This window comes from Sus scrofa, chromosome 3 (genome assembly GCF_054392235.1).
Source record: "Sus scrofa isolate SSC_HxYL_T2T_F1_AM1 chromosome 3, Sscrofa_HxYL_maternal_Yorkshire_Landrace_v2.0, whole genome shotgun sequence".
Taxonomy (NCBI): domain Eukaryota; kingdom Metazoa; phylum Chordata; class Mammalia; order Artiodactyla; family Suidae; genus Sus; species Sus scrofa.
This window is the reverse complement of record NC_139385.1, coordinates 35,896,807-35,919,663: the sequence shown is the minus strand read 5'-3', so window position 1 is coordinate 35,919,663 and position 22,857 is coordinate 35,896,807. Positions and strand designations below refer to the sequence as shown.

The following is a 22,857-nucleotide window of genomic DNA, read 5'->3' as shown; positions in this document are numbered from 1 at the left end:
CTGTTTTGCAGATAGGTTCATTTGTGCCACATTTTAGATTCCTTTCAATGAAAACTTCAGGAGAAGTCTTCTGGCTCTGGTTTTAAAAGCCAAATAGAACTTTGATCTTGTCTCTCTCTCAAATGATTTTTTTTTAAATTTTCTTTGTCTTCCACTTAGAGATCTTAGCTAAAGTATATAGCGGTCTTTATCTCTTATGCAAAAAGGACTTCAGTGTGGTTCTCTTGTTGGTTGATTTCTTGACTTCCAGAGGCCTCAGACTCAGACCAGAATATAGCATGAAGAGGGTTGCGGTTCTTAGAATGAATTGCCCAGACACAGAGTTTATGTGTGCAAGGGGTTCCTTAAAGAAATTTTCCCAGGAGAGACCAGTAAGAGAGAGGGAAAGCTGGAAAGGGTAGGAGAAAGATTTAAGCCAGTGTGCAAAGCCAGGCGAAATCCCACAGACGGGGCTTGAGCCTGATGTCACGGGGAAGTGATGTTTAAGTCACACAACAGAATCATCTCCAGTCAGGGCAAGAGAAGTTGGGCCCCCAGTCTTTGGTTTAAGGCTGCCTTCTGAAAACATTCATAGCCCTAACCTATGAGTCTCCCTAACCTAAATGCATGAGTCTCTCCAAAAGAGAGCTGGAGGCATGAGCAGCAGGAAGTGAGAGCAAACCCAAAGCCAAGGATCATGCAAAAACAGGATCCAAGTGGATCTGGGCAGAGCATCAACCTAATCCCCACCCCCATTTACTGAGTACCTGTTTTGAACCAGGTGTCCTGCTAGGCTCTTTCCAGCCCGTAAAGATCCCTGTCATTACTCCCATATTCTTGTTTAACCCTGACAACTCTATGAGCTAATCAATTCCACTTTAAATTAGAACACTAATGCTCAGAGAGGTTAAGATAACTTCCTCAAGATCACACAGCCACTAAGTGGCAGGGGTGGGATTCGAACCAAGATCTATTGGCCCCTGGCAAGTTTATTGCTGCTTTTCTCCCTTTACATGCCTCTCTTCCCCTTCTCTGACACATTCCCCCCATTAGGTACTGAAGTCCTTCCTGCTGCTGAAGCCTATGGCCATAATTCCTTAAGTGATTTCCTCTGTTTCGACAGTTGTCCACACTTTGGACCCCGACTGAAACTTACTGTCCTGGGTCCCTCCTTGCTGGTTGTCCAGTCAGAAAAGATTTCATTGATAGAATTCCAGGTAGGAATTCACTACTGGGGATGGGAGGGCAGAATTTCATCTTAACCCAAATGAATGGATTTCTATCTAGCCTCAAGAATCCAAACTGGGGAGTTCCCTTCATGGATCAGTGGTTAACAAACCCAACTAGTATCCATGAGGATACGGGTTAAATCCCTGGCCTTGCTCAGTGGGTTAAGAATCTGGCACTGCCATGAGCTGTGGTGTAGGTTGCAGATGTGGCTCAGATCTGGTGCTACTGTGGTTGTGGCCAGCAGCTGTAGCTCTGATTCAACCCCTAGCCTGGGAATTTCTAAATGATGTGAGTGCAGCCCTAAAAAGCAAAAAAAAAAAAAAAAGAATCCAAATTGGAACTTCAGTGGGAATCAGAATATTCAATGACCTTGATTAGACCATAAACAACAAACCAAGGAGTAAAAGAAAATGCTTCCTAAAAAGATCTTTTTCGAAACATCCAAGAGTTCTCCCTGTAACTGTGGCCTCCCCATCCCAATTCGTCAAAGCCTCTCTCACTCCTTCAGGCCCCTCTAGACACAGCCAGAAGGAAGATCTCTACATTCTCCATTTAAGTCCCCCCACATCCTCTCCAGACAATACACTCAAAGCAATGAACAGAACAGATCAGATTGTTACTGAGCAGAAACCTTTGAGGGGTACCCGGAACAGACCCCCACTCATATCCTCCACCTGTCTTTTTTTTGTTTGTTTTAAATCTGTAGAAAATCTTTAAAGAACCAATTTAATCAAAGAAGTGAGAAAAGAGAAAAAGGAAAACAGTCAAGCAAGACAGAATAATAATAGTTTAGCCATTCAATAACGTCAAGGACCTTTAGTTCTTCCTCAAGGGCTACAGATAATATTCTGAGCCATGTCCACAGAGCCATTTTGCATGTGCTGAAGCCCCCACCAGGTGGAAGAAGTCAACCATATGCTCACTACAAGCACTCGACCCCAGACCGGTTGGACGCAGGTTGATGAAGCTGACTTCCAGTGACCTGGCCTCCCACCCATGAAAGTGTCCATGAACTGATCACGCCTTTCTCTTTGACAGTGAAGGCTCCTCACTACCCCCTCCAAGGGGGCACAGTACTTGAGGCCCTAGCCTGCTGTGTTCCCCTCTTTGCCTGGCAATGAAAGCTACTTTTTCTGTTTCCTTCAACTTTGACTCCGCATTGCTATTTGGCATCGTTGCACAAAGGCAGCCAATATTTGGACAATAAAATAAGCTATCACTTTTCTCCATACCTCACCCATGAGCAGCAGAGAACCTTCTACTAGGCATGGCCCAGGTGCTAGAAACTTCAGGAGCTTCCGGTATAAAATCCAAAAGCTGCTGTGCACACGGAGGGCACAGAGAGAGTAAGAAAAGAGGCAGCCACTCCAGACTGGTAGGTGGCAGGTTTAACATCAGGGAAACTTACCTGTGAGGCTTGTTTTGGGTGCCACAAGACAAGCAGATCTCAGCATCCACCAGCCCGCCTGTATTTTAGCCGTTTCTAGAGGTCTTGATGGGGTTCAGTGCTGTATCATGTCCAGATGGTCTCAGCAACACCTTACTCTCTCAAGGCTGCATCCTTGAATCAGCTCCTGGTGTGAGAAAAGTGGGTGGGATGTACATTTCAAGGACATGGGGAGGGGCGTGGAGCCTCCAATTGCCCAGGTCCAGCTCCAGAGTCAACCAGAGGACACATCTCCTCAATGACCTCCTCCAACAGAATCATCAGGAACCAAAAAATTAATATAATTAGTTAAGATGAGGTCCTTAGGGAGATCCTAATCCCATATGATGAGTGTCCTTGTATGTATAAGGGCAAACAGAGAGTGTCAAGCCTGCCTTATATGGTGCTGGGGACAGGAGCGACAGGGTCAGAAGAGCTTCTAAGAGCCCCATCTGGAGAGTGACTACAAAAATGGCATCTTGAGAGACTGAAAACGTAATAAAATAGTCCAAGAAATGTCACAAATAACAAAAATGATTAGCAGCAACAGAGCAACTCCTATGGGCCATGGGCTTCTTTATTACTATTTTTTTTGGGGGGCGGGGGGTTGGCTTTTTTAGGGCTGCACATTCAGCATATGGAAGTTCCCAGGCTAGGGGTCCAATTGGAGCTGTAGCTGCTGGCCTAAGTCACAGCCACAGCAGCTGGGATCTGAGCCACATCTGCGACCTACACCACACCTCACAGCAACACAGGATTCTTTAACCCACTGAGCAAGGCCAAGGATCCAACCTGTGTCCTCATGGATACTAGTTGGGTTCTTAACCCCCTGAGCCACAATGGGAACTCCATCATCTTTTATTTGTATAACATCCTCATTCTCCCATATCCTTATCAAATGGGTATCTTGTAATTTCCACTTTATCAATGAGGGAAGCAAGGCTCAGAGAGATTGCGTAACTCACCCAAGATCACACAGTGTCTACAAGTGGTAGCCAGGAGTTGGACCTGCTTCTATCGGGCTCTAAAGTCACACTTGATTTACTTTTCATTACAAAGTTAAGGTCAGAATGGATAGAACAGTGGTTACGTACCTAACCTCTGAAAGCAAACTGTCTTTAAACCTCAGCCATGCCACTTATTGGCTATGTAACTGCATTAGTTCGCAATGCACACGGGTTGATTAAACAGGAGAAAAGGATCATCTCACAGCTCCAAAGTTCTAAAATCAACATGTGATGAACAAGATGGTTCCCTCTAGTGGCTGCAGGGGAGAAATCTGTTCTACCTAATTTCTAGTGGTACCCTGGCAATCTTTGGCATTCCTTGGATTATTGAAATTTCATCCTTCATCTTCACATGGAGTTCTCCCTGCATGCATCTCTAGGTCCAAATTTCCTCTTTTTGTAAGAATACCAGTCATACTGAATTAGGACCCACTCTAATGACCTCATCCTAACTAATTACATCTGCAACAACAGTATTTCCAAATAAAGTCACATTCTGAGGTGTCGGCTGTTAGGATTTCAACATATGAATGGATGGGGGCACAATTCAACCCACCGTAAGAGCAACTGTTGGCAATTGCTTTTTCTCTCTGTGCTCACTCATCTGTCTAAGTGGCTATTACAAGATTTTGACAGTTGAAAAGAGTTAACATATACAAAGTGTCTAGCAGAGGGGTCTGGAAACTGTCACCCAAGAGCCAAATACAGTCTGCCACCTGCTTTTGCAGAGCCAGCAAGCTAAGAATGTTTCCTATATTTTTACGAAGTTGGGAAAATGAAAAGAAGACGACTATTTCATGACACATGAAAAATGAAATTCAAATTTCAGTGTCCAGAAATAAAGTTTTATTGGCACTCAGCCACGCCCATTCATTTCCATACTGTCCTTGGTTATTTTTACACTACAGGACCAGAGTTGAGTAGTTGCTGTTCCTACAGAGACCATATGGGCACAAAGCCTAAAATATCAACTGCCTGGTCCTTTACAGAAAACACCTGCCAGCTACCAATCTAGAAGGTTACTTTGGATATAGGAAGAACTATATGAACACTGCTTATTACTATTTTTTTTCCCCTTTTCTCTTGCCATGGTAGGAGTCATCTGCCTCTGCCATTCTTTTTGTAGCAAGAAGAATTTTCAACCCATGTGATGAAGGGGGTCCCCATTCACAGCCCACTCCAAGTGCCAGACGGGTCCCAGTCCTCATGGAATCTTCCCCACCAACGGCTTCCTCTACCAGGGCACATCAGCTGCTCTCTTGGCTGAACCAAGTCCAGTAAGCTCACCTCTCTCTCTCCTGTCTCAGCAGTTTTGCTTTCCCCACGGCCCAAGTTCCCAACAGCTAGAGCAGGTCCAAAGGTGAGCACTCCTCAATCTTAAATTATTTACATCTTAGAAACACAAGGGCTTTTTCTCCCTTTCAGTCCTATCAGCCACTGGCATCTCGTCCTTCCTGACGCAAGTGCCTGCCTCCTTCTGACAAATTGTGGGAATTTGCATCTTTAAAAAAGTGTGGGAGTTCCTGTTGTGGCTCAGCAGTAATGAACCCAACTAGTATCCATGAGGATGAGGGTTCAATCTCTGGCTCCACTCAGTGGGTTAAGGATCCAGCATTTGCTGTGAGCTGTGGTGTAGGTTACAGAGATGGCTCAGATCCTGCATTGCTGTGACTGTGGCGTAGGCTGGCAGCTGTAGCTATGATTCAACCCCTAGCAGGGGAAACTCCATATGCCACAGATGAGGCCCTAAAAAGCAAAAAATAAAAAAATAATAATAAATAAAATTTTAAAAAGACACATGTGCACACTTTTTTTCCATTTTTCCAGTGGCCAAAAAAAAAGAAGTAAAATGAGAGAAGGAATACTTTCTGGGCCGAGTTAGCATAACCGGCAAGCTGGGAAAAAATTTTTGATGGGGAGGAGAAACACGTTTTCTTGCCACCATCTTTAGAGCGAAGAGTTTAATTGCCCCAGGGACCGCCATTGTTTGGGCGCAACATGTTCCTGGCTCTGTCCTGGAAGGCATTTTGTGTTCTCTCAATTGCTTTTTCTTTTAAAAATTGTAGGATTTAGGAGTAAAACTGAGTTATAGGCAGATTAAAGTCTTTAACTCTTAATTAAAGGTTTTTATTCAGCCATTCCCATCCAGCCTCAGAATTTTTCATGCCAGTTGCCATTGAGGAGAAATGAGAAATTCTAAAAATAAGTCAGTGGCAGGCACAGCCCCTCTGAGGTCAGACCATTGTCCCCAAGGAGGACACAGCTGTTGTTGCTGCAGTTGTTAGGTTTTCAGGCTAGAATCAGACTGGGGTGGGGACAGGGCCCTGCTGGAAACCTAAGTGGGGGAAACTCTCCCCAAAGAGGACCCCAAGGAGTTTCCATTGTGGCTCAGTGTTAACGAATCCCACTAGCATCCATGAGGATGCAGGTTCAATCCCTGGCCTCACTCAGTGGGTTGAGGATCTGGTGTGGGCTGCAGTGAAGGTTGAAGACACATCTCGGATCTGGCATTGCTGTGGCTGTGGCATAGGCTGATCGGCAGCTGCAGCTCCAATTTGACCCCTAACCTGGAAACTTCCATATACTGAGGTTGTAGCCCTAAAAAGACCAAAAACAAAAAGAGGACCCCCAAATCATTCCCAAGTGACCTCATGTCCTAGAAAAGTCCCCCCCCCCCTCCAGGGTCTCACATCCCCCCTGGTCCTGGCCATCCCGCAGTATTCCCATCTCACTCCCTGGCAACTTCCACTTGAATGGATGAGATCAAAACTTTGGCGTGAACTGACACCTCTCTTTCTCTCCAACCGCACTTCCAATCTGTTGACAAATCCTGTCAGTTCTCTCCAGGACTAGATCCATAATATGTGGAGCCCAGTGTCAAATGAAAATGGGGATGCTATCCAAAGGTTATTAAGAACTACAAGATGGTGAGAGCAGAGCATGAAACTGATCTCAGAGAGACAGCAGTGAGCGATGGCTTAAAGCGAGATCTTAATTCTCTGCTCAGGAACTGAACCTGGGCAGCCTGAGTGAAAACCAGGAATCCTGGCCACTAGACTAGCTAAAGGCTAAAAGCAGAATTGCCCTGATTCTTGCCCCTTGTTGAAAGCAAGAATATTTCAAGGAGGCAAAGGCTAGGAAAACAGGTACAGAATTTATTGTTAGAAACACAGTACAACATGTGGGAGAGCACACAGAGCAGTAGTCTGTTTATCTAAGGCAGAAGCAAAGCAGAACACACACCCAAAGGAGGAGCTCGGGGGCGGGCATCCCCTGAATGAGTGTGCCAGCAAGGTGATTTAAACCACTTACATAGGGAAGTTCTTCCTGCTTTCCTTTGGCCAACTATCTTGTTTTATTTCTCACACCTAACAGGACCCAGGGCCCTCCCCGATATGCGTGCACATGTTCTGGCCAAAACGGATCTCAGAGCAAAGGGTTATGGGGCAGTATCAGGACTTATTATGGCCTGGCATCCCCTCCGTTTTGACCCCGAGGAGTATTTCTGTCCATGTGTAGTTGGGGAGGTTTCCTTGACCCCAGGAGTGATTGATGTGGTCATCTCATCTTTTTACTCTGGCTACTCCTTGATGTATCAAAGAGAAGCCAGGCCCAATTTACTCAGCCTAACAAGTCCCCACTCTTCTCAGCCCAGGGGTCCATCTCCCTCCCACCTCAAAGCCAATCACGAAGTTCTTCTGAGCAAGGGAACTTGTGGGATACCACAAGTCATGCGGCCGTGAAGCTGGCCCTGGTTCTACCTTCAAAACATATCTCAAATCTGACAAATGTATACTAGAAAATTAAATACAGCAATGCATTCATAAAAGAATAGCCCATGACCAAATGGAGTTTGGAATGCTATACTGCTTCAATATTCAAAAATCAGTCTATGTCATCCATCATATTAACAAACCAAAGAAGAAAGTCCACATGATCATTAAATTGAGATATAGATGTATACTGTTTAAAACTGGAAAACCTGGGAGTTCCTGCAGTGGCTCAGTGGTCAACGAATCCAACTAGGAACCATGAGGTTGCACATTCGACCCCTGGCCTCGCTCAGTGGGTTAAGGATCTGGCGTTGCCATGAGCTGTGGTGTAAGTCACAGACACAGCTCAGATCTAGCATTGCTGTGGCTCTGGCATAGGCCAGTGGCTGCAGCTCCAATTAGACCCAAAATAGAATGTCAATTCATTAAAAAATAAAAATAAAAAATAACAATGAAAAATCTGACCCTTGTCACCATCTCCATGGCTGACCACCTGGCCTGAGTCATCCCTTTCCCCATTAGGTGATTCAGAGCACAGCAGTCAGAGGATGTCGCTCCTCTGCCCAAAACCTGCCACTGACTCCTCGCTTGGTCCAGCAGAAAAGCCAATGTCCTTACAATGAACGAGTCCGTTCACATCCCAGGACCTGCCTTGGCCCCTTCCCGGTCCTCCCCCTTGCTCATTTTCCTCCAGCCACACAGCACTCCTGACTGTCCTCAAACAAGCCAGGCCTGTTCTTGCCCTGTGATGTTCACCTGGCCCTCCCCTCTGTCTACATCTCTTCGACCACATCCGCACGCTGTACACACTCTCCCTCACATCTGATTCATTCATTCCTTCACTCGTGTCTGATTCATTCAATAAATATTTGCTGAGCATTGACAATGTGCTAGACACTATCCTCAGCACAGGTGACTGGACTTATTTCTCTGCTCTTTGCAGAAGTAGAGCAACTTTCTTAAACTTATCAACTATTTTATAACTATTTTTTGAGTCTTGGAGGTTTTTTCTTTTCTTTTTTTTTTCTTTTGTCTAACAGACCAACGAGATCTTGTGCTCTCTCTCTTTTTTTAGGTGAAGATAGGTGTAAAGCTTTATTTTTTTAAGACTTTTATTTTTTATTATAGTTGATTTACAATGTTCTATCAATTTCTGCTGTGCAGCAAAGTGACCCAGTTATATATTTATACACATTCTTTTTCTCACATTTTCCTCTATCATGTTCTATCACAAGTGACTAGATATAGTCCCTGTGCTATACAGCAGCATCTCATTGCGATGTGATCTTTTTTTAAACAGCTTCACTGAGATATCCTTTATATATAAAATTGTATGTATTTAAAATGTACAACTTGAGGGGTTCCCTTCGTGGCTCAGCAGTTAATGAACCTGGCTAGGATCCGTGAGGATGCAGGTTCGATTCCTGGCCTCGATCAGTGTGCTAAGAATTTGGCGTTGCCGTGAGCTATGGTATAGGTCGAAGACACGGCTCAGATCCTGCATTACGTGGCTGTGGTGTAGGCCGACAGTTGTAGCTGGTACGACCCTTAGCCTAGGAACCTCCATGTGCTGGAGGTGAGGCCCTAAAAGAAGCAAAATAAATTAATTAATTAATTAAAATAAAATATACAACTTAATGTTCTGACATACACAGTTGACCCTTGCACAAGAGGGGTTTGAACTGTGTGGGTCCACTCACACTAGCGGTTTTTTTCAATAAATATATTAGGAAAATTTTGGAGATTTGTGATCATTTTTTAAAACTTGCAGACAAACTGGGTAGCCTCAAAATATTGAAAAAAGTTAAGATACAGTTAGGTATGTTATGAATGCATAAAATCTATGTGGATACTAGTCCATTTTATCACTCACTGCCACAAAATATATGCAAAGCTATTATAAAAGGTTAAAATTTATCAAAATGTATGCACACACTTACAGACTATGCATGGCACCATCAGTTACGTTAGGCCTACATTGCTGTTTCTTTGTTATCAATGCATGAATTGTTAGACTTGAAAATAAATATAATTTTGTTCACATTATCTTTTCATTATTGATGTTTATTGGTAGCAGTACATATAGCCTCTACAGTGTTTTGTATCATAGCAGACAATGTTGAGGTAAGTTCTGCCAGACCATTCAATGTGTGTGTAAACACACAACATAAACTTGCAGTATCAACAAATACAGTACAGTACTGTTCATGTATTTTCTCTTCCTTAGACTTTTCTTAACATTTTCTTTTCTCCTTCTTTATTGTAAGAATGTAGTATGTAATACATGAAACTTACAAAATATGTATTAGTAAATTGTTCAGTTATTGGTAAGGCTTCCAGTCAAGTAGACGGTTAGTAGCTACCTATAGGGAGAGTCAAAAGATAATTGTAGATTTTCTACTGGGCAGGGGGTGGGTGCCCCTAACCTCCACTAACCCCATTATTCAAGAGTATATACATTGTGAATATACACATACACATTGTATACATATACATCGCAATCAAGCTAATTAACATACCCATTATCTCTAATAGTTACGTGTGTGTGTGTAAAGATCTACCCTCTTTGCAAATTTCAAGTATACAGTACAGTATTGTTCCCTATTGTCGCCATGCTGTGGGAATAGACCTCCAGAACTTATTCATTCCACATAACTAAAACTCTGTACCCTTTGACCCACATCTCCCCATTTACCTCACATCCCCCATCTCCACCTCATTACCCCCATCTCGATTTATTTTTGAATTTAACTATTTTCAGATTCCACATTTAAATGAAATCATGTTGTTTTTCTCTATGGAAATTACCTGTTTTATGTACATTTACATCGTACTTTGCTCCGTGCCAGGCATGACTTTAATAAATCTGTGAAAGTGGCACTTGATTATCCCAATTTTATAAATAAGGAAACTGATTAAGTGACTTACTCATGGTCATACACTCATTTTTCTATGGGGTAGTTTATCATACTGATTCATAGGAACTCTTTATATATAATGGCTATTATCCATTTGTATTCTACTGTCTGTATACTAGAAGAAAGGCACACCATGTTGCCTCCAACTACTCTTGTATCATACTTTCTGTCCACTGAGCTACCAGCAAGAACATTTTATTTAATCTTGTGTCTTGGTTATTTATTACGTGTTTAATAGCTTTAAAAAGCTAATAGCTTTAAAAAGTTTAATAGCTTAAATTCGCAAATATTTATTAGCTCACCCATTTTCTAAGGGTCAGAGATTTAGGGGCAGTTTGGCTGGGTGGTTCTGGCTGAGGGTCTCTCACAAGGTTGCAGTCCAGCTGTGAGCTAGGGCTGCAGTCATCACTAGACTCAATTTGTGTGGAAAATCCACTTCCAAGCTCATTCACATGTTTGTTGGCAGGCCTCAGTTTTTCACTGGCTTTTGGCCAGAGGCATCATATTCTCACCATGTGGGCTGCTCCGTAGGGCTGCTCACAGTGTGGAAGCTGGCTTTCCCTCGAGTGAGGAATCCAAAAGCACATGAAAGAGCATCAAAATGGAAGCCACAGCCTTTCATAACCTAGTCTCAGAAATGACATCCATTGCTTCTGCTATGTGCTCTACAGACCAACCCTGGAATAATGTGGGAGGGAATTACCCTCAGGTGTGACGACCAGGGAGCAAGGAACACTGGATGCCGTTATGGAGAATGGCTACCACATTGTGGGTCTTGCCCTTATTATTTGGAAGTATTCACTTGCTGTGGAAATACACACATACCAAATAGCACTTTCAAAACGGAGAGAGAAACAGGAGTCCTAAACCTTAGAGATGGATTCCCAAAACTATAGGGGGTTTGTCTTCGAAAACCCACCCCCCCAGGCCCAGGATTCATATGACAAGCAACAGAAACTGTTTTGATTTTTTAAGAAAGAAGAAGGTTTGTTTAAAGGATTTGGGGTAGTTATAGAATCTCCAATAGGCAATAAAGACTTCATGGCTTCTATGCCCAGCACCACCAATGCTGGGCATTAATGTTACCACTAGACCTATAACTACCAGTGCCTCTAAAATGAGGATGTGGCTGCTTCTCTTTACCAGAATAAATTCTGTTTGGCCCTCTGTCTTCATCAGTTTCTGACTGAAAAGTCTGGGGCTGGTACAGTTGACTGACAGAGTCATCTGATGGGTCTATGCTCCAGCTGCAGAGGGAATCAGCAGAGTGGGTGCCTATCATTTCAGCCTCTGTGCAAGGAGGCAGGTTATGCATCATTTGGAAGACTCCCCCAAATATAAGGACCTCAGATTCCAAGAAGCCAAAAGTATAGCAAGTATCTTCTATACTTAGAAACCTTGGTCAGAAAATCCAAGGGGGCTCTTAATCTCTTTAGTGGTATGGGTCACTTCAGCAATTTGGTGAAGCTTGTGGACTCTTTCTTGGTATAATTTTAAATGAGTAAAATAGAATGCACGTATTCCAAAGGAATAGAATTACACTGAAATACAGTTATGGCAATGATCAAACTTTTGATATAGCAATATATATGCAATACACATTGCTCTTTATTAAACACATTAAGGAAAAAAATCTAGCAGTGGATCTGACAATGACTGTAATTTCAAAGAAGCAAGGAGCATGAAGGATATTTGAAGACTCTGTAACAATTATAAGAAAATAGCTGTGATTTCCAGTGGTGACCAAGTCACAGGAAGTGTTAATTCTGCTGTGGTTTGTTGCCTATAGTCATCACTGAAGAAATGCTAACAAATCAGGGAGAGGTCCATGAAAAAAATTTTGCCTTTCCAAGTTGACTAATCCTTTACATTTTATCCACAGACCTGCAGGGGTTACCGTCTTTGGCTAAGAACTCCTGAAGCATATAATGAATATTCCACCTTGCCCTGTCCTCTGGATATAGGATAGAAAAGCAGGGGTGCCCCAAATGACCAATAAAAGAGGTTGAAATAGATCATGATGATGTGTTGCTAAATGAGTCCTCTGGTTTGTAAATAGTTATTGTATGTATATAAGTGTTTTCCCATTATAATATAGTCCTACATTTACAGACATGGAAAGATGGTGTGATAAATTATTAAATGGAAAAAGCACATTGTAGAGACCATATAATAATAATGGCTAACATTTATTAAAGCACTTGCTACAGGCCAGAAACTAAGGTATTCACTGCACATGTATCATCTTACTGAATCCATTCCCCAAAACTTTGACATTGCTATTTTTATTACCTCAGTTTATAGATGAATGAAGTAAAATACGGAGAGATGAAGTATTTTACCAAAGGTCACAGAGCATCTAAGTGAAGGTGCTGCCATTCAGATCCAAAGCTTGGGCTCATATCTATTTTGAGGATTCAATGTTTATAACTGTTTAAAACTCTGCATGTGTATACATGTGCATATGGATATATATGCACAGAGAGAGCTGGAGAATTACTGGTACCAAACCCCTATCTGCCTTTCCCTTTGATGACAGATTGGGAAAAGGAAGAGACGGCAGATGTTTTCTCTTTCTTTGCAAAAATTCAAAGAGGGAGTTCCCGTCGTGGCTCAGTGGTTAACGAATCCAACTAGGAACCATGAGGTTGTGGGTTCAATTCCTGGCCTCGCTCAGTGGGATAAGGATCCGGCGTTGCTGTGAGCTGTGGTATAGGTTACAGACACAGCTCAGATCTGGTGTTGCTGTGGCTGTGGTGTAGGCCGGCAGCTACAGCTCTGATTAGACCCCTAGCCTGGGAACCTCCATACGCCATGGGTGCAGTCCTAGAAAACACAAAAAGACAAAAATAAATAAATAAAAATGCAAAGAGGCTGAAAACACTTTTTTTTACACCCATACCTATGGTATGTGGAAGTTCCCAGGCTAGTGGTTGAATATGAGCTGCAGCTGAGGCCTACACCACTTGCAGAAACACTGGATCCTTAACCCACTGAGCAAGGTCATAGATCAAACCTATATCCTCATACAGTATGTCAGATTCTTAACCGATAGAGCCACAATAAGAATTGCATGAAGACATTTTAAAACAGATGAGCAAGAGCTCCACGCATCAACCTAGGTGAATCTCACAAATAGTATTGAGCAAAAAAAAAAAAAAAATGTGCACAGTATGGTATGGTATGAAAATATGCAAAATAAAATGATATATTATTTAGGTACACAAATGTAGTCAGTGGAAATATAACAAAATGTCTGGAGTTAATAAATACCACATTTGAGGGAGGGAGGGAGGGAGGGATCAGGAAAAAGAACATATGAGGCTTCAATAGTACTGATTATGTTTTATTTCTTAAGGAGTGTGAGGGGCACCAGCTGTTGCTTATATTTTGCACACTATTTCATAATAATTTTAATAGAGAAAAGAATTACTTATTAGAAATGCTTGCTTACACATGATCAATCATTCTTTAGCTTTGACATTGTTTGAATTTTTACAATTATTTTTTTTAATGCACAAAAGAAAAAAGAGTCTTGAGAGGGTAGGACAGTGGTTGTTTGGGAAGGGGGAATGGAATAGCTACAGAGAAGGGGCAAAAGAGGGCTTCCAGATACCAGAAATATTCTGTTTCATTAGCCAGGGTGATGCTCTAACACATGTTTGCTTTGTGCTATTTCACTGAGCTGTATATGTGTGGTTATTTTCACTTTTCTGATTGTGTTATACATCACAATATAAATGTATTAAAATCTCCCTTTATGAATAAACAAAAAGCAAGAGGGACACTCAGGCATTTGAAAAAGAATTTCAGCCTCTTGCTTTCCAGCTGGTACCATGCCATAGCCAGTCCCATTCAGCAGCTTACATGCCCCTTCCATAGGCTGCAGGCACCAAGCAAAAGTATGGTGCTGTAGTTCAAGACCTTTTAAATCAGGTCTCTCAGCACACTCCAGCCTCCAGCATCCTCAATGGGGCGGCTTTTGTCAAACGGCTGCCTGCATCACAGGAGCCCAGAAACACACTGCCATATGGCAAGGTTCTTAAGTGGGGGAGCCTGAGGCACTAAGAGAGAAAATGAGATTCAAAGTACCACTTAAGAGCGCATCCATTTTTTGTTTTTTGGGGTTTGGGGGGAGGGTTGTATTTTAGAAGCCACAGCAAAGTTTGCTCCTGGTATCCTTAAGCGATGCATCTCCCCAGGAATGGAGAAGATGTTTAAAGACCCCAGGACACTTGCTCCTACAAACAGAAAAACAAAGAGAAAACTAAAATAAAGGGACTTCCATTGTGGCTCAGCGGAAACAAACCTGACTAGTATCCATGAGGATGCATATTCGATCCCTGGCCTCACTCAGTGGGTTAAGAATCTGGCGTTGCCGTGAGCTATGCTGTAGGTCGCAGATGTGGCTTGGATCTCACATTGCTGTGGCTGTGGTGTAGCTGGCAGCTACAGCTCCAATTCAGTCCCTACCCCAGGAGATTCCCTATGTCAGAGGTATGGCCCTAAAGAAAAGAAAAAGAAAAAAGAAAAAAAAAAACACTAAAATGCAGATGGAAGAGCTATTATCTGTATTAGTTTCCTATGAGCACTGTAACAAATGGCCACACACTTTGTGACTTAAACCACACAAGTTAATTATCTTACAGTTCTGAAAGTCAGAAGTTCAAAATGTGTCTCACTGGTCTAAGATCAAAGTGTTAGCAGGCTCAGCTCATTTCTGGAGGCTTTAGAGGAGAATCCGTTTTCTTGCCTTTCCCAGCATTTAGAGGCTTCCTACGTTTCCTGGTTTGTGACTCTTTTCATTCTCAAAGCCAGCAATGGCCAGTGAGCAATTTCTCGTTATGCTTGTTGTCTCCCTGAGTCAGAATTCTGCCTCCCTCTTCCCCAAAGTCAAGGTCCTTAGAATTACAATGGGCCAACTTGCATAATCCAGGATAATCTCCTTGATTTAAATCAGTTAATTAGCCACCTTCATTCCATCTGCTACTTTAATTCCCATTTTTGATATAACATAAAGTAGTCACAGGTTCTGGTGATGCGGATGTAGGCATCTTGGAGGATGGGATATTATTCTGCCAACCACCCCCACTGCTATTCCACGTCTTTTCTGTCTGCCTCCCCATTGGCTCTGTGAGGACAGGACACTTTTGCCCCCTCATTGCTGGTTTCCCAGCATCTAGAGCAACACTAGTCTCAAAATAAATACCTGACAAGTATTTGTTTGAAGCTGTTGAACATCTTCTTCATATTCAATGCAGGGACTAAGCAGTCAATCTCAAGAACTCCTTTTCACATAACATAAACGTCCATATATATATATATATATATATATATATATATATATTTTTGGCTTTTTTCTTTTTAGGACCTCACCCGTGGCACATCCCAGGCTAGGGATCAAATCAGCTGGAGCTGCCAGCCTACACCACAGCCACAGCAACACTGGATCCAAGAAGCATCTGTGGCCTACACCACAGCTCACGGCAACACCGGATCCTTAACCCACTGAGCAAGGCCAGGGATTGAACCCACATCCTCATGGATACTAGTTGGTTTCATTAACCACTGAGCCAAGACAGGAACTCCAATGTCCTTGTATTTTAATGTACGTGGACCTAAGATCAGACAGAAGTCAGAGGAGCAAAGATGGAGGGAGGGAAATGAGAAATTTCCTGTGGAAACTTTAGAACCTTCCAACAACCAACTTCCAAGAGCCATCAATCTCAAGAAATCCTTTTCACATAACATAAATATCCCTGTATTTTAATGCACGTGGACTTAGGATCAGATTGAAGCCAAAGGAGCAAAGGTGGATAGGAGGGAAAAGAGATGTTTCCCGTGGAATCTGTAGACTCCTCCCACAACCAATGTCCACACTGATTTCACACTTGTTGGGGCATTGGCCTGGGACAGGCTCAGCACCCAGCAAAATAAGGGGGATTTAAATGATGGAGAAGACGTATGGACACAGACATTAAATAATTACAGATGTTTAGAACTTAAACAGGCCTTATAGGATCTCTATCCCAGGTTCCCCTAGGTCCCTACAAGGCTCATCCTTCTTTATTTTTAATTTGGTAGTAATTTCTTTCTTTTTTAAATGTATTTCACTAACATATAATTGATTTACAATGTCATACTAATTCTTCCATAAAGCAAAATGATTCGGTTATTCACATATACACATGACTTTTTCATATTCTATTCCGCTTTGGTTTATCAGAGCATATTGAAAATGGTTCCCTGGGCTATACAGTAGGGCTGCACCTGAGGCATATGGGAGTTCCTGGGCTAGGGGTCAAGTCAGAGCAGCAGCTCCCAGCCTACACCACAGCCACAGCAATGCCAGAACCAAGCCACATCCACAACCTACACCACAGCTTGCAGCAACACCAGATCCTTAACCCACTGAGTGAGGTCAGAGATCAAACCCACATCCTCATGGATACTACATTGGTTTCTTAACCTCCTGAGCCACAATGGGAACTCCCTTTGCAGTCTTTCTCATTAGGGAAAACAAGTCTCAGTTTGGGGTTCCGCTGTCTTCAACATCCTAACACTTTCTCACCTTTTTTTTTTTTTAATTGAAATATAGTTGATTTATGATATTGCATTACATTCGGGTGTGATTCAGTATTTTTGCAAATCTCCTTTTTAACAAAGAAAGAGCAGGCCACAGGCTAGACCTTGGACAGCCTTCATCTAGCCCTGGCATTTGTGGCCAGAAAGTGGAGTTGGCTCCAGTTGGCGGCTGAGGGGATCCCTGGGGTCAAGTCCCTCTCTTCACAGTTGACGAAACAGAGCTGGTCTCCTGAACTCAGCCTCCTGATTCCTCATCCCCTGTCCACCTCTTGTGTGCGAAGGCCTCCGAGAGGTAAACAGGAGCCAAAACAGTCACTCAAAGGATGGGAGAAGAGAGAGAAGGGGCAGAAGGGTGGCTGTTTCCTCTCTGGCCAGGTTGCTGAGCACCAGGCCTTGGAGAGGAGACAGAAGAATGTGAGGGAGCAGAAGGGAAAATGAAGCCATCAAACCCCACTGTCAAGGAAGCCTGCTCCGTTCTGGCTGCTGCCACTGGCAGTTGGGATATTCTGGGTATGCAGAGGGAGGAGAGAAGAAGCTTTGCCAGGAAGCAGCTGAGGGTGGGGCAGGAGCTGGGGCTCAGGACTTGAACTTGAGGAGGGGGCCCTGGAGTGACTATGACCCAGTCACAGCCCTCCTGCTTTGTCCTGCACCCTCCACTCCATCCAGGCCTCCAGAAAGCCAGCCCTTGCCCCTCCTCCAGCCAGGGCCGCCTCCTGGCAGACATGCAGACAGCTCTGACTTAACGACAGCCAAAATTACCTTTCCAGGAAAATGCTTCCACCTTCTGAAAAGGATTCTGAGAAAATACTGTACACAGCAGAGGATTTCAAACTTTTTTTTAAAGCAGATGAATCTTTCTGACAGTGAACAAACAGACTTATCAGTTAACGGTCTGGCAAGCAGGATTCCTAAAAAATATAGGACTGGAACAGAGTGAGCACACAAAAATGTATTCTTTAAATAAATGCGTATGTAAACAAATAAAAGTAGAGCTGCTCTGATTAAAGTTGGGGGTAGGGGTGTAGGTTCTAAGAACGCCGGCTCCATGCCCCAACTCTGTCACCTCTTGTAAGCAGCTAATTATAGATTGAAAAACACTGAAACCATCCACCCTGCTCCCTTTCCTGACATGCTGAAGAGGTTGGGGTCCAGGAAGGCTTGGGGATCTAAAAAGTCCCATATTTGAAGAATTAATAGAGGATAAGAGAATAAGAGAATACAATAAAAGTGGTCCCTATACAAAAAAATCTTGACTAAATGTCAGATACAAAATTAAAATTTTGAAAACAAAACCCTGGATTCTCCTGGCTGTTTTGACTGCTTGAGCTTTGGCGTCCATCCCTGCATGCTCAATGTAGTAGTTACCTACTTCTATGTAACAAGTCACCCCAAAACTTAGCAGTGCAAAAACAGCATTTATTTCCATCACCATTCTAGGAGTCAGCAACTTGAACCGGGCTCAGCTGGGAGGTTCTTCTGGCCTCAGCTTGCTTAGCTGAGGTTCTTGTGTGTGTCTATGATCAGCTGATGGTTTACTGGGGCTGTTTGTGGACGGCTTCACTCATGTGGCTGGTGGGGTAGCTGGCTGACTCAGAGGCAACAGGAGTCTCTGACCACATCTCTCATCATCCACGATGCTATCCTGGCCTTGTCCACATGGTGGTGAAGGGCTCCAAAAATATGAAGACGCTGCAAAGAGGCTACTTTCTATTGGTTAAAAAAAACAAAAACAAAAACATGGATGTCCCTGATTCAAAGGATAGATAAGCAGGCTTCGCCACTTAGTGAAAGAAGCATATGACCAGTTTTGCAACATACTACAGAGACACAGAGAAGCTTGCCAGAAGTGGAGGGAAGGAGAAGAGCTTATTTTGGAAGTCTCAGTTGCCAGATGGGTGAACGGTTCACTTGTTATCCATGGACCTATAACAAGGTCTGGGAGATACGGGAACTGGGTTCCCAAGCATCCTTTTCCTCCCTCCCAGCACACCCCATATGAAACACAGTACAGCACTCTGTCTCATCTGCTTCCACCACCATCCCCAAGAATCAGAAGCAACCCTATTCTTTCACCAAAGCCGGGGCCAGGTCCCCCAGTCCCATCTTCAACATCCCCCACTCACAACATATCCCCTCTTCCAACTCGACATTCTGACTTTTCTGGCAGTGCCCACGGCATGCACAAGTTCCTGGGCCAGAGATCAAATCTGTACCACATCAGTGACAACACCAGGTCCTTAACCTGACAGGCCACCAGGGAACTCCCCGTTATTTATTTTTAAACCAAATAGAATGAATTTCAAATGAAGAATGACTCTCCTCTTGTTTCTGATTTCCCACCCACTCTACCCCTCAGTCTTCTCCAGAAGGCAACCAAGAGTATTAGATTCCTATAAAGATTGCCAGAAATATTCTATTCATATAAAAGCAACAAAATAGACATAAATATTGTTTTGTGATACATATAGGTGTAGGTATAGATATAGACAAAGACAGAGATACAAATATATATATACTCATTTTCATACTAATGGAAGCATACTATATGCAGATTTCTTCATAATATTCCCTAAAGATTATGTCATTTCAGTGTGCATGGATCCGTTTGATCCTTTTAATAGCTGTATTGCTATTATATATATTATTATTCCATTATCTGGCTGAACCATAGTTTTTTTCACCAGTTTTCTACTGATGGACAAATAGGTTGTATTTAATATATTCCCATTACAACATCAATATACCTGCATATGGGTCTTTGTGCATTTTTTACAGTTCAGATTTTTTTTTTTTGCACTTCATATTTACAGTATAGGAAGATTTGTATTGCCCCATGTGTTGACATATCCAGTAAGAGTTCAGTAGAGCAAAAACACCCTCCTACTGTACAGTTCTTCTGCATTGTACTTTCCTGGCAGTGGTCCTGGTTTAAACAGCACAGTGTGTTGGTACATTCCACAACTTTGATGAGTGCAAAAGTTACCTAGAGAAATACCTCTGTCACTGGTGGCTGAAAATGAAATAACCTCTCCCAGTCTTCTCCTCACTACCCCTAATGGAGCCAAACTGGATTTTGTGCCAACATGCCTATTGCTATTTGTGACAAGAAAAATTAGCTTGCTAGCTTGGAGCATCTTAATTTTTTTGAGCCCATAACCTGTTAGAGAACCTTAAAGAGCTAGGGACTCTCATTGTTCCCTAGCTTCTCTGGAAAAAAAAAATGAACATACAACTGATTTGGTCTCGCTTTTACACCCATTACCTCTCAGATAATAATGTAGTTTATTACAGAGAGTGACTTTATCATGAGCCCTCGCCTACAGGCAAAATTCATGAAGAATGAAAATAACACAAAATAAATTTAAAATATTTTAAATCATTTCTTCAGGTAATACACAGTCTCTCAGATTACTCATTGTCCACACAGAAGAGCCTCTGAGTCCGTGCCTGGGCTGGCCACCTCCTGCTTCACCTGGAGGTGATCTCAACCCTGGCCATGACAGTGGGGTCAGGTGGAGCTAGCCCCGGCTACGTAGCACTGGTCCTGAGTCATGGAAAACCCATGCAATGTGGGTCACAAGATATTTCCCCAAAAATAGCATTATCTCATTTATGCAAATGTGGAATCTTAAAAAATGGAAAAAGGGACCCCCTCCCTCGTTTCCTTCAGGTCCCTATCAAATATCACTTTTTAAAAAAAAAAAATCCTTCTCTGATGACCCTTTTTCTATTATGGGGGTAAAATTCACATAACAGAAAATTACCTATTTTGTATGTACAATTCATTGTCTTTTAGTAGATTCAGTGTTATACAACCATCATTTCCATCAAGTTCTAAAACATTTTTATTGCCCCAAAAGGAGACTCCATAATCATTAAGCAATCACTCCTCATTCCTCAGTGATGACCCTTTTTAAAACTAAAATAAACCACAGCATTGTTATCCCCTTCCCTGCTCTATTTTTCTCCACATGACCTACTGTCATCTCACAACTAGCTGGTTTTACTTATTTACCTTGGTTTTTGTCTGCTACTCCTCCTATCCTCTCTAGAATATAAATACCATGAGAGAAGAAAAAAAAAATATTTTAACTGTTTTATTCATTGCTCAATTCCCAGTGCCTAAAACGGTACCTAGAACATATACATAAAATATGCTTCAAAAAATATGCTTCTGGAATTAATCAGTGAATGGCTTTTGCTTTGTGAATCCATGTTGAATCACCCTTTCTCCTAACATTTACTTGAAAACTGTGCTTCCAAACCCAATCTGAAATTTGACTAGAAACTTACCAGTAAGTTGTATAGCTGCTAGTTCTAAGAACACATCTTTATTTCTCTCTTTCTTTCCTTTCTTTTTTTTTTCTTTTTTTTTTTTTTCTTTTTTGAGGGCAGCACCTGCAGCATATGGAGGTTCCCAGGCGGGGGTAAAATCAGAGCTGTAGCTGCCAGTTTATGCCACAGCAATAGCAATGCCAAACCCAAGCCACGTCTGCTACCTACACCACAGGTCATGGCAATGCCAGATCCTTAATCCACCAGGAGAGGCCAGGGACTGAACCCACATCCTCATGGACACTATGTCAGGTTCTTAACCTGCTGAGCCACAACAGGAACTCCAACCATGTAAGATTTTACTGACTCTCATTCCCTGTCTCTGTAGCATGGATTTTCCTGCTCCAGTCAAGCAGCCCCGTTTGGACTGCAAAGACCCCACCAGTCACTTAGTTGGATCCCATCAATTTGTGGATGTGAAAACCTAGTCCCAGAGATAAGCCCAAAGCCAAACAACAGGTAACAACAAAAGCAATGATTCAAGTGCCCAAAAGACAATGAGCTCTGTCAGAGCAATAGTAAGTCTTACTCATCCTTCTACTCCCATTACCCAGAAGATCACCTAGCACACAGTAGGTGCTAAACAATGCCAGCTAAATGAATAAGTGCCTCTGCAGTCTATTTCTAGGTAACTAACCACAACATCTCATCAGGCCCAGGGGTTTGGACCCTCTCTGGGATGATCCTGCAGAATGTTTAACACTTTTCTTCTCTTTGTCTTCCAGTTTTCCTGACATAGAGCGATGTTTAAGTTTAAAGTGTACAGCACAATGAGTTGACTTAGATACATCATGAAATGCTGACCACAGTAAGTTTAGTGAACATCCATCACCTCCTATAGATACACAATGAAAGAAACAGAAAAAAAGATTTATGTGTGATGAGGACTCAGGATTTCCTCTCTTAACTTTCATATATAACATACAGCAGTGTTCATTATTCTTATCATGTTATACATGATAGATATACACCCCTAGTCCTCATTCATTTCACAACTGGAAGTTTCTAATATCTTTTGTCTGCCTTCATCCAATCCCCTCTCACCATCACCCTGGCCCCCAACCCTAACCACCCCCCCACCTCTGGTAACCACAAATCTGATCTCTTTTTCTGTGAGTTTCTGAGGTCAAATCAACCAGTGATTTAACAGATTTCTTATCTCACCTGCTGGAAGCCAGTAGCTCCCAGACCTATCTGTGCTCACACAGTTCTGGGATGGTTTCTGAGGAAGAAACTAGGCTCTGGTGTTCAGCTGAAGCCCATCAAGGGTTTAGGAATTTTCCAAAATTGAACAGCCATCCAAACAGCATTCATTAATTATCAAGGTCAACATGCTATTCATCTCCAAGTTAGATTTGCTCCCAAGTTTCTGATTAGAACTTGAATGTCCCTAGACTGACCTGATCTAGAGTATTGTGCTGTTAGGCAACCTCTAATAAACAGGTTGCTGTTCAACAGAGAGGGAAAATATGGATCAGAAGTTAATGGGAAATTTGGGCAGAAAAATTACTTAAAATTTGCACCTACTATTCCTTCTGTTCTCATATTCCAAACTTTTCCCTGGCTGGCTGCTTTTCATCACTCTCAACTCAAAAGACACCCCT

At 42.6% G+C, this 22,857-nt stretch overlaps 1 long non-coding RNA gene across 9 annotated transcripts in view; it reads right to left on the bottom strand.

The window, feature by feature from the left end:
* Window positions 1-22,857, bottom strand: part of LOC110259931 (uncharacterized) — a 563,371-nt gene that overhangs the window by 487,738 nt on the left and 52,776 nt on the right. For 7 of the 9 annotated variants that reach the window (XR_014840782.1, XR_014840784.1, XR_014840783.1 and 4 more), the window contains one exon: window positions 2,618-2,783. This is a non-coding gene — a long non-coding RNA (uncharacterized LOC110259931). Of the gene's footprint in view, window positions 1-2,617; window positions 2,784-12,503; window positions 14,575-16,905; window positions 18,626-22,857 lie in introns of those variants that run through there. The other 2 variants (XR_002342413.2, XR_014840786.1) reach the window with 2 other exon arrangements.